This window comes from Hemiscyllium ocellatum, chromosome 23, assembly GCF_020745735.1.
Source record: "Hemiscyllium ocellatum isolate sHemOce1 chromosome 23, sHemOce1.pat.X.cur, whole genome shotgun sequence".
NCBI lineage: Eukaryota > Metazoa > Chordata > Chondrichthyes > Orectolobiformes > Hemiscylliidae > Hemiscyllium > Hemiscyllium ocellatum.
Window position 1 is genome coordinate 9,404,264 of NC_083423.1, and position 18,402 is coordinate 9,422,665.

Here is an 18,402-nt window from a genome sequence, read left to right on the forward strand (position 1 = left end):
AGACTGTGATCCTTCATTCTGCAATGCCCAACACGGGGAACATTCTTCCCACATCTAGTCTGTCCAGTCCCATCAGGATTTCGTTTGTTTCAATGAGATTTGCCCCTCATTCTTCTAAGTTCCAGCGAATACAAGCCAAGCTGACCCAGTCTTTCCTCATATGTCAGTCCTGCCATCCCAGGAATCATTCTGGTGAACCGACACTGGACTCCCTCAATAGCAAACATGTCCTTCCTCAGACTAGGAGACTAAAAACTGCACCTAATACTGACCAAGGCCCTGTATAACTGCAGCAAGGTATCCTTAATCCAATACTCAAACCCTCTCGCTATGAAGAGCATGCAATTAGCTTTCCTCACTGCCTGCTGCAGTGTTGAAACAATCTAGAAATAGCAGTAATGTTTGCAATGAGGAACTTGTTACTGCCAGGAGGCGGTAAGATTATTAGAATCGATGCCTTTAATGAGTAGCTAGACAGCTGAACAATGGGAGAAGGAATAGGAGGGGATGCTGAAGGGTGAGACTAAGTTAAGAAAATTCGTCTGTGGCATAAACAGGCATGGGTCAGATGGGCTGAATAGCCTAATTCTGTGTAGTAACATTGAATATATGTGTGTTTTTTTAAAGAAGCAATACAAGGAACGACAAAAATTTCAACACGGAGAAAAGTCTTAATTTTACTATGATCTGGGAATGTGGGGAATAATCAAGCCGTTTTAAACCCAGCTGCAAGAAGATTTTTAAGACATAAAGGCTACCTGATTGCTCCTGAGCCTTTTTGGAGATATAACGTTGATGAGAAAATAACGCTGTTTACTTCTCGATAAAATAATACAAAATAGCACATTTGTGTGGATATAAAACGCTGCATTTCACAACAGCATTGATTTTACTTTGAAAACTGAGCGTTCAGATTCTTTCAGGATTGCAATTGTGATCAGGGCTGTATTAAAACAAGTGTCCCTTGCCTTGGTTGGGAGGTGAAGCAGACAGTATGATTTATTAGAAGCGAGATCAGCCTATTCACTTTACATGCGTTGGTGGCGGATGCAGACTGTGGAAAATAAGAGATAAGAGCTCAATTTCAAAGTGAGTTAAACAGTTTCATATCCAGTAGATTTTGCAATTTGTATTAAAAATATATACATATATTGAGCTGCTAAGTAAGTACGGAATATGTGCGGAGATGGCATTGTTATCGATGTTCTGAAAACTCGTTCCGTTTGCATTTCTGTATTGCATTCATACAACTGACAAAGGTTATCAACACTCAAAAGAGTTGTATTTTCATTCCTTTGCTATTTTTAGCAAAAGAAAGTAGATTTTGGTGTAAAGCAGGGAATACCACTTTATGCTTTATGTCCACCCCATTCTCTCGAATACTGAACACAAGAATGCAAATTGAATGGCTAGTTCAGAAAAAAAAACTCTGAAGATAGTTTTCTGCTGCACAATGAACACAATGAACAGCAGAGTGAAAATTCATGCAGTTATTATGTTACTACTGTCTGCTATGATTAATATATAGGAAGAAGCAGAATTCTACCCACCTTGCAGTCACTGAAAACGTTTCTAATTAAATCAAGAGACTCAGATAACAGTGAAATCTTGATTTTTTTTTTCTGATTGCTATTGTCCTAACACTGACTTTAAGCCCTTCATTTTTAAATAGGTCAACGTTGAGATTAATGCCATTGCAGGAAACTAAGGTACTCAGTGAAGTTTGAGCAGTTTCTGAACACTATGGAACACAGGGTTAAATTGTAAGTGCATTTCTCCTTTTATTTTCTAATAAGGGAGGAAAATCAGGAAAAGAGGATTACTTGCATCAAATTATGTTGCCAGCTAAATGTTCCAATAATTTAAGCTAATGGACAGAAAATTGGGCAAATTCTGTTGCAAGTCTTGCCAGATTTTCATGCATTCAGACTGTCGTTTATAGTTACAAGATTTAATGGTGAAACCTACAAGTTGTTGTAGCCATTGACTTTACTTCAAAACTATTGTTGATGTTCTTAACAGATAAGAATGCTCAATGCATTCATTCATCTCTCCTTTTATTTTGTCCATTTTATATGGACTAGTGCCTTCCATTTATAAAGGCAAAGGGAAGAATGTTATCCTGACATATTATATCATCAAAAGCAATTTCCACACTAAGTTTCCTAAGGTCTGTAATGTAAGAATAAAATTATAGGCAGAAGTAGCATTAAAGTTATGTTGACTGAATGGTGAAAGACTGGAATGGAAGTTATATTGCATAATGCTATCAAATGATTCATTGGTACAAATAATAAGCAAATTACTTGATAAGTTATGAATTGATTATGTTAGTGCACATATAACATCAAGATATTTTTGGTTTCAGCAATAGAGGAAGTCTATAAATCATTAAATCAACTCCAAATATGATTTTTCAAATAAAAAGATCTATATTTACTGCAGTGTTTTGTCATTTGAAAGGTTAATCAGAAAATTTTCAATGAATTTTTACTATCAGCAAAACTGTGACTGAACCCGACTAAACTTATTGAGTCTGTTAAATCAAAGATCCTCACAGGATTGTTCCAAAGACTGCAAAAAGTCTCTCTAATTTTTAATGAATAAGAAAATTTCCAGATTAACTTTCCTACACTCAATTCATTCACTTTTATCATTTCTGTTGAATAGTTTTCATGCAATAAAATCATACCAAAAATGAAATAATTTTAATACAATTGCCTGTAATTATGCACAAATTAAAATACTTTCTCTGACCCAGCGAATGTACAAGAACATTAATAGTTCAAACAAGAGGCAATTGTTGGTTTTATTTTATTGTGCATTTACCTGAGTTAAATAGCCATTAGTTCAGCAATTATACATTTTTAAAAATCTATTTTGGACTGATTTCTACCCATTTGTGTTCTCCTCCAATGTTTGTTCTTGGAAGAAACATGCAATACGCAAATATGAATTTTTATTCTAATAAAGCATACCCCCTGTTTTCCAAGAATGGTATGAAATGCTTGAAACTTTACAAACTGTAGGGAATTCATAATTAATTAGGAGAACCAAAACACTGCAGAAATGAACACTGGATGGCAATTGGTTACTGATGTTAACTGATCACGAATGATTAACATTTCTCTCCCTTGTCAAATTTTCAGCAGCTGTTCTTAAAATATTGGCAACATCACCCCAGAGCTCACCCCAACTTTGTTGTAAAACATGCATTTATCAGATAATTGATTTTCAATTTGTTTACTGATTTTGAATCAACTACCTCAGGTTTATAAATTGGAAATGAAAAGGTCTATGTTTACTGCTGTGTTTTGTGATTTGAATGCGTTAATCAGAAAACTTTCAACGAATTTTTACTATCAGAAAGTCTATGATTGAACTGAAGCTATTATCCAACTCTGGTCCAATTCTAGAATCCAGTTTTGTGTTTAATAAAAGCAGTAATGTTAACATGAAAACAGAAATGGAGTTTGTTTTGAGACTTTCCAGACCCCACTGTTGCATACATTCTAGCTTGTAGTCTCATCAAAGAAGGCGGTCTCTATGTCACAAATTCAGTTATTATTTGGAAAATGTTAGCAAAAACTTGAGTTGGTTCTGTGGGTTACAATAGAATTCGTGCTGTACTTCATGACAGTCACCTTCAGTTTTGCTCTTCTGGTCAAACTTCCATCTGCCATGATCCATAAACTGAAATCTCCATTTTCAGACCTCTGTTTTTCTCGAGTATAGTTTCCAGTTGGGAATATGGAGTCTGCAATTTCATCCTAATGCGTATATAAAGTTAACCTCTGGGTCAAGGTATGCTTAACCCAAACCTTAGGATACCAAAGAATAGTATTCTGATTTTTCACTTTGCTTTTGAGTTCATGTTCATGCCTCTCTTCAGGACTTGTGTAAATAATGTAACCATACCTGACAGACCAGGTATACAATTGACATCAATGAAATGCACAATCTATTTCTTTTTGTAAATTTGATCATTGAAAATGAGTAACCTCAGGAAGACCACATTTATTACCTTTTGGAGATGCTGGTGTTGGACTGGGGTGGACAAATTTAAAAATCACACAACTACAGGTTATAGTCCAACAGGTTTAATTGGAAGCACTAGCTTTCGGAGCGCTGCTCCTTCATCAGGTGGTTGGGGAGTACACAATTGTAAGACACAGAATTTATAGCGATGTGAAAGATACTATTGAAGTAACTTTATTGAATTAAAATGGAAGCTAGCTGTAGTTATCACATAGCTATAAATTTTGTGTCTTAAAATTGTGTATTCCCCAACCACCTGATGAAGGAGCGGCACTCCGAAAGCTAGTGCTTCCAATTAAACCTGTTGGAGTATAACCTGTAGTTGTGTGATTTTTAACTTTAACACCTTACTTTACTTTTTCTAAGGAGAATATTGTGGACTTGAACTGCAGTAGTCTTTGTAACGATTGTGCCATCATAAAGATGTTTAATGGGGAATCCCAGGCTATTGCAAAGACGATGAAGCAAAATTTACACATATCCAAGTGTGATATATGATTTGTAGAATTAGTTGTGTTCCCATGATTTTGCTGCTCTTGCCTGTTCTGCAGATAGAGGTTGCAGAAGTGAAAGATACTATTGAAATAACTTTATTGAATTAAAATGGAAGCTTGCTGTGGTTATCACATATCTGCTACCATACCATTTAGAGAAGTTACAATGCACCCTTTCCTCACATCCACAGAAATTATCGAAGTAACCTGGAACAAAATTAATCAATTTATTAAGCTTGTCCATTTACAGATCATGCACATTCTATATGATCCTGCAACCTATTTGTTTCATTTCATCTTCCAGACAAAGTCAGAAGTCACATGACACCCAATTATAGTCCAACTTTGACACTTCACCTAATGAAGGGGCAGCGATCCAAAAGCTTGTGATTTCAAATAAACCTCTTGGACTATAACCTGGTGTCATGTGACTTCTGACTTTGTCTACCCCAGTTCAACACCGGCTCCTCCACATTATACCTTCCAGTCATTCAGTGCTACTTGAGTTTTCCCTCATGTCATCATTTGAAGGGACTTGCATACTCTCAGCAGTTCAAAAAGATATTTCATAATTCAAACCAGAATGTCATGATTTTCTGGCTAATGACCTTTTCAGATGCTGCTGAATGTCATACACATCTCAGACACGGGGCATGACTTTTTGCTGCTTGATTTTTCCTCCTTCATTTTACTTGTTTTTAATTTTTTTAGTCAGTTTTGTATCCTATTACACATTGACACTTCTCAAGGATACAACAGTGATTGTCTCACAGGTAACTGAGCTGAGACAAAGACTGAGACTCTTCAGTGAAATGGTCAGCATTTGGGAAGTTCTGAATGAAAACTCACTGTACTAAAGCAGACTGTATTAACACAACTGCTTACTCTATTTTATTCTTATCCTGGCATCTTACATTTGTTTTAAAACTGCTTAGCTAAGCAAAGCTCTAAACTAGTACAGAACCGTTTCTTTTCCACTCTCTGTTTGCTATGTCATTTGACTCTCTCATTTTAATGCAATGGCACAGAATAACCATTTACTCCGGCACAATTCCACAATTGTTTCACAATACAAATGTAATGTAGGACAGTGTGGAAATGTGATCTTGGATTCAGAGTATCCATCATAGTCTGAAACAGTTGACAACTGTGTTGCTTTTGGAATGGAGTCCCCTTCCCAATAATTAACTTCAATCAAAGGGGCATTGAAGCAGACAGAAAATAAAGACCATCATTTACACCTTGGACACATTCCCATTTACAAACAAAGTTATTTAACAATGTTACAGAGCAAAACTCAGGAGGTTACACATACGGAGGTAGACAACAGGACCTGGAATGATTTAGCTGTGAACAGCTACTCTATATGAAATGTCTGGTCTGTTTTCTACTAGAGTTCGCTTAAACTGTTGGCCTTTATTAGTCAGTTCATTGAGTGTAGGAGTCGGGAGGTCATGTTGAGGCTGTAAGCTCATTGGTTAGGCCAGTTTTGGATACTGCGTCCATTCTGGTCTCCCTGCTATAGTTGTTAAACTTGAAAAGGTGCAGAAGTGATTTACAAGGATGTTGCCAGGATTAGAGGGATTTGAGATACAGGGAAAGGCTGAATAGGCTGGGGTTGTTTTCCCTTAAATGTCGAAGGCCGAGGGATGACCTTATAGCGGTTTATAAAATCATGAGGGGTGTAGATAGGATAAATAGGTAAGGTCTTTTTCCCAGGGTAGGGGAGTCCAAAGTTAGAGATTCTAGGTTTAAGCTGAGAGGGGAAAGATTTAAAAGGGATTGAACGGGTAACTTTTTCACACAGAGGATAGTGCGAGTAGGGAATGAGCCACCAGAGGAGGTCGTGGAGGTTAATACATTGAAAAGGCATCTGAATGAGTACATGACATGGAGGGTTTAGATGGATACAGGCCAAATGCTGGCAAATGGGACTAGATTAATTTAGGATATCTGATCGGCATGGACGAGATAAATCAGAAGGTCATTTACTGTGCTGTATAACTCTATAACTCTAATATACATCATTTGATTGAATCAACCAATGGTTCAAGATGAAAGGCAAGAGATTCAGAGGGGACTTGAGGAAAAATGTTTTCACCCAGAGAATGGTGGGGGTCTGGAACATGTTGTGTAGAAGAGTAGTTGAGACCAGTAACCTCACAAACTTTAAAAAATATTTGATGAGCATTTGAAGTGTCATGATATTGAGGGCTGTGGGTGTAGTGCAGGAAAGTGAGACTAATACAGATTTAGTGTGTTTTTGGTGCTACAGACTTGATGGACCTCTTCTATATTGTATGATTCTATAATTCTAATGTTGAACTATTGATTTGACTGTTGAATATTGAACAAGGAAAGCGTCCGATGATTTAATCTGATTGTCATTTTATGGTAACTGTTTGCTTGTCATAATTTAATCAGGCACATTTACGGTGACATTTCAGGCTGGTGAAGCAAGCAGATACATTTTCTCAAACCGGACACTAAACTGCAGCCACTTTGATATTGCTTTTAATATGATTTTCCCATAGAATAGAAGAGGTAGGAAGGTATTGGTAGTGCATCTCAAGGGGTCCAGGGAAGAGATGTGCTGCATGTTTAACGTTCACATTTCACAATGTTTAAAGACTGTAGGCTTTTAAATTTTAAATGCTCCCAAATTTTGATGAAGTGTCAATTCCAGAGATTCTCAGAGAGAGTGCCCCTCTGTGAGCTCTGGGGACTTGTCTTCGCTGTTCACTTCATTAAGTGCACATCCTATCCCCATGACCCCTCTCTTCCTCAATCCCACGTTCAGCAGCAACAGCTGAGGACTTTGCTAATGGAGAGACCTTAAGATACTCCCACCATCGATGCCATGTTTAAACCTGAGCTGTGCACAATTTCAAATACTGACCGACTGCACTGAAATAGTTTCTGAGGTCAGCACTGTGTCCACAGACTGGAGATTGTGCAGCAATGCTACAAGAATGACCCCCTGCATTCTGCTGGGCTAAGTGCGACCTTTCTCTCTGATAGTTCACATTCAGCAATGGCCTCGTAGTTTATTACTGGATCTTTAATTCGGAGACCCAGGTAACGTCCTGGCAACAATGGCTCGAATAGTGGAATTTGATTCCAGTTTAAATGAAGGATGATAACAATCTAATGATGACCATGAATCCATTGTCAATTGTTGGAATAACCCATCTACTTCACTAATGTCCTTTAAGGAAGGAAGCTGTCATCCTTACCTGGTCTGGTCTACATGTGACTCCAGATCCACAGCAATGAGGTTGACTCTTAACTGCCCTCTGGGCAATTAAGGATGGCAATAAATGCTAGCCTGGCTAGTGACACCCTCATCTCATGAATGAATAAAATAAACTTCGTTATTGCACCCAGAAGACTAATAGAAATATGAGCAGGCCATTCAACCTATCATGGCTGCTAAGCCATTCAATAGGATCATGGCTGATCTGGCCTTCCTCACATCCATTTTCCTGCAGTTTCCCCAATCCTTGATAGATCAAGAATCAATTTTTCTGAACCTTAAATGTACGTAAGGACTCTCTGTGGCAAGAGTCACAACTCTGTGGGAGAGGAAATTCCTCATCCTAATCTCAGTCTTAAATTGACACCCCTTTATTCTAAGGTGATGTCCTTTGACCCTACACTCTCTCATAATGGGGAAACATCTTCTCAGCATCTACCCTGTCCAAGCCTTTAAGAATCCTGTAGGTTTCATTGAGGTCACCTCTCATTCTTCAAAACTCCAGTGAGTAGAGTTCCAACCTGTTTAGCCATTGCTCAGAAGAGCCAAACACCCAACATGGCTCACAGTCTATTATTCTCAATGTCACATGCAGCATCTTCCCTCAATGGCTCTCAGCCACTTTAGATGCCACCGCCCACTCCCCACCCCCCACCCCCACCAACACCCCCTACCTCGCCACCGATTGCTAACCCTTCCTATCCTCTGCATTTCCTACTCAGTCAGTAGAGACACCTCACCACCATATCTCACTGAGGACACACCAGCCCCCTTGACTGGACTAAGTGCTACTCCCCTTAGACTTTCAGATATGACCAGTTGGTTGAAGGATGTGGGGTGTTTTTGCCAAGTGAGTTGTGGCACATGCTTTATGTCTAATGATGGCATTGCATGGTGCCATCTGCCACCAAGTCTGCCCCCTTGACTGCTCAGAGCTGATGTACAGGGTAGGCTGCAGCCGTTTTTGTATGTGCAATAAGGCAAGGCTGAGAGGCTGTGAGAATCCACATGAGCACAAAGGAAGTGAGCATGAAGAAAGCAAGCTAGGACTCCCCCAGAGTTAGACGCTGGGTATATGCCCTTGTGGGTAAAGCAGCTTGGCAGCAGCACTGGAATGTAACGTTTTGGCGAACTCTGAGTTGTTTCGCTGAAGTGTTGAACTGCACGATATGCTCGTCCACAATGTGCCATGATGGGGTGGTGAGGCTGGTACTTTACTTGTGTGGACAGAGTGTGGAGATGGTCACTGCCCACAGAGCATGCCATTGGATGCTGGGCAATATCAGTCACCATGGATACTTGGAGAAGATGCTGTGAGCTCCAGCCTCGAAGTAACCACAGTGACTTCCAAGATCATCAGTATTTCAATGATACCTCAGGGAGAATAGCAACCTGAATATAAATGATGCGTGTTGAGGCAATAGTGAGGTATTAGTGCATGCAAGTGGGTCATTCACTGCTTACTTGTAAGATTATAGGGGCGACACAGTGGCTAGGGATGGCAGGGAGGCCTAGTGGTTAGCACTGGTGCCTCACAGCGCCAGGGACCTGGGTTTGATTCCAGCCTCAGGTGACAGTCTGTGTGGAGTTTGCACATTCTCCCCGTGTCTGCATGGGTTTCCTCCCACAATCCAAAGATGTGCAGGTCAGGTGAATTGGCCATGATAAATTGCCCATAGTGTTCAGGAATGTGTAGGTTAGGTGCATTAGTTAAGGGTAAATATAGAGGAATGGGTCTGGGTGGGTTACTCTTCAGAGGATCGGTTTGGACCTGCAAGGCCAAATGGCCTGTTTCCACACTGTAGGGATTCTACAATTTTCATCTAGCCCCGTTAAAACCTTCAGGGGGAAATCAGCCTTTTTCTCCTCGATGTCGAGATAATTTTATTGTTTGTATCAGAATCTCTCGACTCCTTCAGCATTGCCCATGCGGTTCAGATACTGGAAAGATTCCACGCAGCGTATCACTGCCATATCAACTATTCACAAAAGTTTCCTTTGAATGAAGTCAGTTCACTGAATTAGTCAGTTCCGCATTTTTCACACTCTTACATCCTTTTAAATGACGTGACTGCTGCAGCTAGCTTGAGTGTTCAGGGGGCTGGCTGAGACAAACTTGACTCTATATTTGGCAGAAAGTGGAAAATCTCACAGTGAAGGCAGTGGCAGTCTGACATTTTAGTGCAGTAAAGGTGGTTCGATTTAAGGGAAGCAACACTTTATCTATTGCATGTTATTGCACTAATATAGATCCTTCTGTTGTCACAGAGCAACAGGGGTGGGAAATACTATGAGGCAACTTGCCTGGGACTGGGAGGTACACCATCTCTGAAGAACTTAGATGATTCACTAATTTGTAAGCAGCACTCAGACATTTATCCCACCATTTCTGGACCTTTGGAGCTGCTTTCTGGATTATCCCTCTGCCGGAGTTGCACCAGAGTTCCCTCTGCAATTAAATGTTCAGCAGTTTTGAAGCTTTAAATGAAAACTTTGCTGAAAACAATCGTTATTTTAATTTATTCAGCCTTTCCTGAGAACTTCTTAAAATGCATCAAAATTTGGGGGGGTTCAGTTTGATTCAGTTTGGTTGCCAAAGCGAGTCCAGTGTCAGTGAATAGTTTAAAATTGTAGATTTGGAGTGACTGCACACGTTGAACATCAACCATGTTATGGAGGGCTACCATCAGTTGGGTTTCACAGTACAACCAGTTGAGGACAGTATCTGCAATAAGGCCAAGGGTTGTCCATTGTCAGGCATCTACTCAAGACATTCTAAATTGTTGCCATGGCTACTCACTTGGGGGAACTGAATTGCGTATTGATTCCTATCTTCCATATGTTTCCAGGGCATTAACGTGTTGTCAGTCGAGAAGATGAATGGAGGTCAGTCAGGGGCCTGGTCAGTCATTTGGAACAGTCCTAGCATCTTCAGCCTGTGTCTTGCTCATCCAGACCTTCATCTTGGAAACCTGGCACTAACATCTCAAGGCACGATCCATGGGCAGTGACCATACGCATTCCACATTCGTGGCGCTGGCATCTGACATAGGGGCAACCTCACTCCACCGTTAGTGCACATCTCTGATCCAATTACAGTTCACTTTCTGCACGTCTATACTACACTTAGAGTGCACTTGCACCTTCCATTGGAGTGCTGCTGCAAGGATCCTTAGCCTGTGGGACAGACAGCCAGCTCACCGAACGGACCAGGCTGCATTTCAGGGTGACTCACTTGCTGACTTCATATTCACTCACTTAGTGTTCACTCGGACACTCACAATATCCCTGCCATGTTTTGCCTTTCAATGCTTTGCTACCTCAGCCACACTTTAAAGGTGAACTGTATTCTGTCTTGTTGCTTAGTGCAGACATAAAGCAGCACAGTAGCTCAGTGGTTAGCACTGCTGCCACACAGCACTAGGGACCCTGGTTCGATTCCAGCCTTGGGTGACTGTCTGTGTGGAGTTTGCATGTTCTCCCCATGTCTGCGTGGGTTTCTTCGGGTGCTCCGGTTTCCTCCCTCAGTCCAAAGATGTGCAAGCTAGGTGGATTGGCCATTCTAAATTACCCAGAGTGTTGAGGGGTGTGTAGGTCAGGTGCATTATTCAGAGAAATGTCGAGTAATAGGGCAGGGGAATGCGTCTGGGTGGGTTACTCTTCAGAGGGTCAGTGTGGATGTGTTGAGTCGAATGGCCTGTTTCCATACTTTCGGGGATTCTATGAAAGCCTGTCATGTTGGGTCAACATCAGTTATCTGTCAAGGGAGAGGACATGTTGATGGACAGTACTGTGTCTGAACCATGTAGTATGTCACAGCTGGAGGTGGGTTGCTCTCCGTCACATTGAGGAGGATGGGCATTAGTTCGGGATGCCAGTCCTATCAGTCAAGGACAGTGTCTGTGATTAGGACAGGGATTTGGCCCCAATAAGGCTTGTGGGTTTGGAGTTGCATCTCATTATAGTCTGAGGAGTAGGCCATGGTCACTCCTGTATCTCCAGGACAACCAGTCAGGGGTGTAGAGGATGGTTTGTTGGGAAGGTGTACTGAGATCAGTCAGGGGTCTGCTCAGTCATCACCTGTCCATCCAAGTTGGATGGAGGGGTGGGAGTAAGATGCAGTCAGACTTGGGGGCCAGTTGAATGAATGGATGGGTATCAGTGGACATTGGGGTGTTTGGAGGACTCAGTGCCAGGGGCTGGAGACAGCAACCTGGGATTACAGAGTGCACAGGATGATGAATGTGGATATTCGATACCTCAGGTTGGGAGGGGACCAGTGGACATGGGGATGCTGCAAGAGGGAAGATGAACTATTGCACCACCATCACCTTGATAGATGGGGAGTGGGCACGGTCAAACTATCTCAGTCCTTGACCCCCAAATGTATTCACAGGTTGTCACTAGCGTACTTCCTTAGAGAAAAAGGAAGAGCTTTTAGAATGAAGCTAAGGCAAAACCTCTTCAGCCAAAGGATGGTGAATCTATGAAATTCATTTCAGAAGGCTGTACAGGCCAGGTCATTGAATGTACTTAAGACTGACATATTTATGTTCTTAATTATCAAGGAAATCAAGGGTTACGGGGAGAAAGCAGGAGAATGGTTTGGGAAACCTATTAGCTACGATTGAATGATAGAGCAGACTCAATGGGCTGAAAGGCCTAATTTCTGCTCCTGGGGTTTTCTGGTCACGAGTGCTATTGGTAGAAGATTGCATCGCTTTAGCTCATTCCCCTGTGACAAAGTCAATGCTACACAAGGCACAGTAGGATTTAGCAATATCGCTAATTTCCCCTGGCTGCAGGATGCAATAGACTGTACACACTGTAGACTGTGCAGAGAGTACCGTGCAATGACACAACTGCTCTCATCAATAGAAAAGAGTTGTACAACATGCAAGTAGTCCTCGATTATGGATGCCACTTCTTAGCAGTTTGCAGTTTGGAGCTGTCATTACCCTGCAGATTTCTCAGGCTGCTGCTGCATTTGATCAGCCAGATGTCTTACAAATATGATTGCTGGGACCTTCTGCAGCCATGGCTTATGACCCGATAACATACCCAACCGAGGCTGAACAGAGTTACAATGCTGAACTGTGGGGAACCAGATGATAGGCCTCCTGAAGATGAGATTTGAATGCTTGAACCAGTCTTGTAGTACAGTCTAGACTGCGTTGCATAATGCTAGAACGCTGTATTCTGCAAAGATTGGACATGATGGATGCTGATGTGTTGGAATAACAGGAGCAGTCATCCAAGGAGGTGGTGGAGAAGGACATTGCACAAAAGAAACATTACCTTCTGTTTGATAGTGCACAATATGAGGTGGCTATGAGCCAGATAGGTTGCAATTGATCCTGATTTGAGGAGGACTAGGCTGGGTGCAGATATGACTCATTGACTGTAAAATTGTTGATAGTCAACATCAAGCAGTTTGGTTCTGATCTGAGAGACAAATGCTGCCTCCATTTGTGTGATATTTGTTTATTTTTGGTATTTGTAAATAAAAGTAAACTTCTTGATGCAACTGAAGTCTTCCCTGTATAGGATTGTCTCACTTTGAACAATGGTATGATCCTGAATTACAGTCGGTATTGGAGAAAGAGTAGTAGTGAGTTGGAGAGGGTTAAGTTAGGATGTGGCTAAGGACAGGTGAGCTGTGTGCTTGGTTCTTAAGTATGCAATAGGCATAGCAATATGTATAAGCAGGTGTCAGCCATGCTCCTTCTGTTCCAGGAGAAACATTGGTTTGCTGTGCCACTAAGTTGGAAGTGGAGGTCAACTCAGGGCCACCCATCCTTGCCCAGGTATATGGCTAGGGTTCCCAGGTGATATTTTTGCCAGAAATGCCAGTATACTCCAGGATATCCCAGCAGTGGGACAATAATGCTCACATCACTTGAAAGGAATAGCAAAGGGGAGGGGCTGACCAGTGGAATGCCACAAGGATCGGTGCTGGGTCCATTACTTTCATCATTTATAGAAATGATTTGGATGTGAACATAAGAGGTATAAGTTAGTAAGTTTGCAAATGACGCCAAAATTAGAGGTGTAGTGGACAACGAGGAAGGTTACCTCAGATTACAACGGGATCTGGACCAGATGGACCAAAGGGCTAGGGAGTGTAGATGAAGTTTAATTTAGATGAATTGAGGTGCTGCATTTTGGAAAAGCAAATCTTAACAAGACTGATACACTTAATGGTAAGTTCCAAGGCTGTGTTGCTGAACAAAGAGACCTGGGAATGTAGGTTCATAGCTCCTTGAAAGTGGAGTCGCAGGTAGATAGGATAGTGAAGAAGGCGCTTGGTATGCTTTCCTTTATTGGTCAGAGTATTGAGTACAGGAGTTGGGAGGTCACGTTGCAGCTGTACAGGATATTGGTTAGGCCACTGTTGGAATATTGTGTGAAATTCTGGTCTCCTTCCTATTGGAAAGATGTTCTGAAACTTGAAAGGGTTCAGAAAAGATTTACAGGGATGTTACCAGGGTTGGAGGATTTGAGCTATAGGGAGAGGTTGAATAGGCTGGGGCTGTTTTCCCTGAAGTGTCGGAGGCTGAGGGGTGACCTTATAAAGGTTTATAAAGCCATGAGGGGCATGAATAGCCTAAATAGACAAAGTGCTCTCCCTGGTTGGGGGAGTCCAGAACTAGATGGCATAGCATTGGGATAAGAAGAGAAAGATATAAAAAGGACCTAAGGGGCACCTTTTTTCATGCAGAGGGTGGTATGTGTATGGAATGAGCAGCTAGGCAAAGAGGTGGAAGCTGGTACAATTATAACATTTAAAAGGCATCTGGACGGGTATATGAATAGGAAGGGTTTGGAGGGCTATGGGCCAAGTGCTGGCAGGTGGAATAGATTAGGTTAGGATATCTTGGTGGCATGGATGAGTTGGACTGAAGGGTTTGTTTCTGTGCTGTACATCTCTATGACTCTATGACCATATAAAACCTCATGAGCCTCGTGTGATGACGCTGCTCCTTTAACAAGGTTATGTTGTCGTAGGTTTTTGCAAAAGGGTTGTAAAAGGCAGAGGTTCCGATTTGTCTGGACTTGGATTAGGGACTTGGATTATAGTGAAGAGATACTGGCTAAGGTAACAATCGTGGAAAAGGGCTTTTACTTTTTTTTAACACTTATACAATGAAAGGGGAATGGCTGATTCTCCGAGTTCTGGGATTTTTCTAGTTCGGCTTAATTTTAGCAGAGGATCCAGAGATGCTGCTGGGGAAAAAAGAGATTCCATGTTTCTGCCAATGATCCCTGGCTGATCCTCTCTCTCTCTAACATCTCTCTTTTAAGAACCTGGGATTAAATTTACCTTTTTGCGAAGGGGTGTGTTAATGGGATATTGCAGGAAATCAGAATAGCTCTGTGTTAAGTTGCGGGGGACATTGTGTCAGTCAGGTTTTCAAATAGTTGATGTTCTAAATTCTGTTATCTTTTGCTTATGTTTCATTCAGTACTCTGTAAATCAATTTTATTTTGTTTAAAACTGAGTAGTTTGACCAGCTGCATCACTCCTGGAAGATCCACCTTACATCTGCTTAAAATAACGAGCAAACTTAGAGTCTGGTCTATTTTCTTTAAATGTTTTGAGGGGGTCTGGCCTCATCTATAATGCTCATGGACAGAAACCTTCCCTGAAGTACTTTTCCAAAATATGTTAAGATTCATCCTCTGAATTAAAATGCTTTACAATTGTGCTAAATGTTTGTCTCCTTTTATCACCAACTTGAAGAGCTTGTGCTTGAAACGTCGACTCTCCTGCTCCTTGGATGCTGCCTGACCAGCTGTGCTTTTCCAGCAACACACTCTTCGACGACTGTAATTCAAATTCTGTTCATCCCTATTCAGAATAGGGTATTGCCCATTTAAGACAAAGATGCGATAAAACGTTTGCTCTCAGAAAGCCGTAAATCTTTAGAACTGTCTACCTTAAAAGGCAGTGCACGAAGAGCCTTTGAATATTTTTAATTGTTAGTGAGCAAATAGGTTGAAAGGTTATTGAGGATAGGTATGAGTGTTGAGTTGTGATTGTTTGAAATGGTGGAGCAGGCTCAAGGGACCGAATGGCCTGTTCTATCTCCTAACTGATATGTTCTGCAAGTTCAAAACTCAGGCAAAAGTACGGACTGCAGATGTTGGAAATCAGAGTCTAGATTAGAGTGGTGCTGGAAAAGCACAGCAGGTCAGGCAGCATCCGAGGAGCAGGAAAATCGATGTTTCAGACAAAAGCCCTTCTTTTTGCCTGAAATGTCAATTTTCCTGCTCCTTGGATGCAGCCTGACCTGCTGTGCTTTTCCAGCACCACTCTAATCTAAGTTCAAAACTCAGTTGACAATACCTGGCTTCCAGCAAGGACATTTTAAATAGAGGCTGAATGAGGCCTCTCCAATTCTCTTTGAAATGTTCCGTTTTGGCCAATCCAACTAGTGCCATAAGGAGAAGTTGGCAGGCAGTGAAAAAAAAGAGTAAGTCTTTCTTGGCACCTCCTAGCATTGGTAGGTACCAATAAACTCTGGCAAAACATCCAGGGAGGGCAGGATCTGTTCACGGCGGTTTGTATCCTCAGGGTAAACCAGACAAAGGCCTAGAACTTTGCACCATTAGGATTGAATGCTTGCTTAGCATTGCAAAAAAGAATAGGGGAAAATGAGGGCTGCAGATGCTGGAGGTCAGAGTCAATAAGTGTGGTGCTGGAAAAGCACAACTAGTCAGGCAGCATCCGAGGAGCTGGAGAGTTGACGTTTCGAGCAAAAGCTCTTCATCAGGAATGATGAAAACCTTATGCTCGAAATGTCGACTCCTTTGCATCTCGGATGCTGCGGGGCCAGCTGTTCTTTTCCAGCACCACACTTTTTAACTCTTGCTGATAGGAATGTTAAGTTAGGCTCCTCTTTGTCCAGCATTTTCAGATTATCACTCTCTGCACAAATGGAATCAGTTCACTTTGTTCTATCTGGGCAACAAGAAAGTATGACATCGACTTAGACTAGAAACTGTAAGGAATGATTTCCTCAGTCCCCCAGGGTTTTGCAAAATTCCAAAATTGAGTTTCATTTATAGGTCTTTGAATTTAGTACAACTTACAGATAAAAATTGAATCAACTATGAAATCAAACATACAAAAAAAGCACGTATGAATAGAATCATAGAGTCCTATAATATAGAAACAGACTCTTCTGTCCAACTCGTCCATACCAACCAGGTTTCCCAATCTAAACAAGTCTCACTTGTTCTGTGAAATGCAACACAAAATCTTCATATTTTAGAAACATCTTCAAAAGAGACTTTGCTTCATTTTATTATTAATGTTTACTTTTTTATCTGAGTATTTGTAAAAGAATTTGGATTGTCATGGACCCCATTATTTTCCTACCTCTTCCTGATATGTCTGTAGTCTTCCTTTCTTGCGTGCACCTGATGAAGGAGCAGCACTCCAAAAGCAAGTGTTTTCAAATAAACCCATTGAGCTCTGGTCTAGTGTCTTTTGACCTTGTTCAAACCAGTCCAACACTGGCACCTCCACATCATGACATGTTTTAAACAGCAAGGCCCAATAATGAGGGACACTTCATGGAAGAGTTACTGAGTTCCCACTGAGCCAGGAGTTCAATAGAACCTCTGAAGAAGCACACTGCACTAATGATTAAATTTTTGCTTACGTACATTAATTACGTTTCCATTATAAGCCTCACTTACTTCTCTCCACTGATACAACACTGATATTAGTTATATTTGCGGCTTTAGCATAAGGAGGATAATGTAATAGAAATGGAAGAGTTATTTTTAAGTTAATTAGAATATTTCATTACTGCTGGACATTTTTTCAAAAAAACCAATCCAATGGAACTCCCATGCCACAGATAAGATGTTAAAACCAAGCCTGGATATAGAAGATGGGATGGGTTGAATTTTAGTTGTTTCTTTTGGCCACATTTATTTTTGAGTGAGTTTCATAAGACCCAACTAACTGGCCAATGATGACTCTTCTTCCACAATTCTCTGCTCTTCATCAAATTAATGATTCAACTGGTCTGCCGTCTCTTGGAACTGAGCAGCGGGAGGGATGGAAGATCCTAGACACTGCCGGGACAGTGTAACGGTCAGTCTCCTGGCGTCACATTGGTAACCATAGCTCCAGAACACCGCAGGCATTGCATGCCTGGTCTGGCCTACATGTGACTCCAAACCCACAGCAATGTGTTTGTCTCCTAATTGCCCCCTGAGCAATTAGGAAAATGGGGAATAACTGTATATTAGCTAGCAATGCCCACATCCCATAAATGAATTTTTAAAAATCCTGTGCAGCACAAGACTCCATCAATGTCATAACTTAAACAGCAAACGCACTGTGTTGTCCACATTCCCACCATTGACCATGACGTTTAAGGGACCAGAAAATTCCATTCAATATTTTACTCTTTGAGGAGGGGAATAGGAGTGTCCAGGGCTAACATTAATCCCTGCACCAATACGTACAGATTATGTGGAGGTTGTCTGACAACCATTTGGGGGGCATTGTCTAATTTGCTTATGTTCCAACACTGAGTCTGGATGGAACCCTCGACTCCTGGATAATGAATTTGGATGCTGGGAACACATTTA

General features: G+C 41.3%; 1 long non-coding RNA gene across 3 annotated transcripts in view; it reads left to right on the forward strand.

The window, feature by feature from the left end:
* The first annotated feature begins 1,006 nt into the window (after window positions 1-1,006).
* The window catches only part of LOC132826848 (uncharacterized), a 34,925-nt gene continuing 17,529 nt past the window's right edge, over window positions 1,007-18,402 (forward strand). For 2 of the 3 annotated variants that reach the window (XR_009645921.1, XR_009645922.1), the window contains exons 1-2: window positions 1,007-1,089; window positions 1,673-1,763. This is a non-coding gene — a long non-coding RNA (uncharacterized LOC132826848). Of the gene's footprint in view, window positions 1,090-1,672; window positions 1,764-10,637; window positions 10,840-18,402 lie in introns of those variants that run through there. The other variant, XR_009645923.1, reaches the window with a different exon arrangement.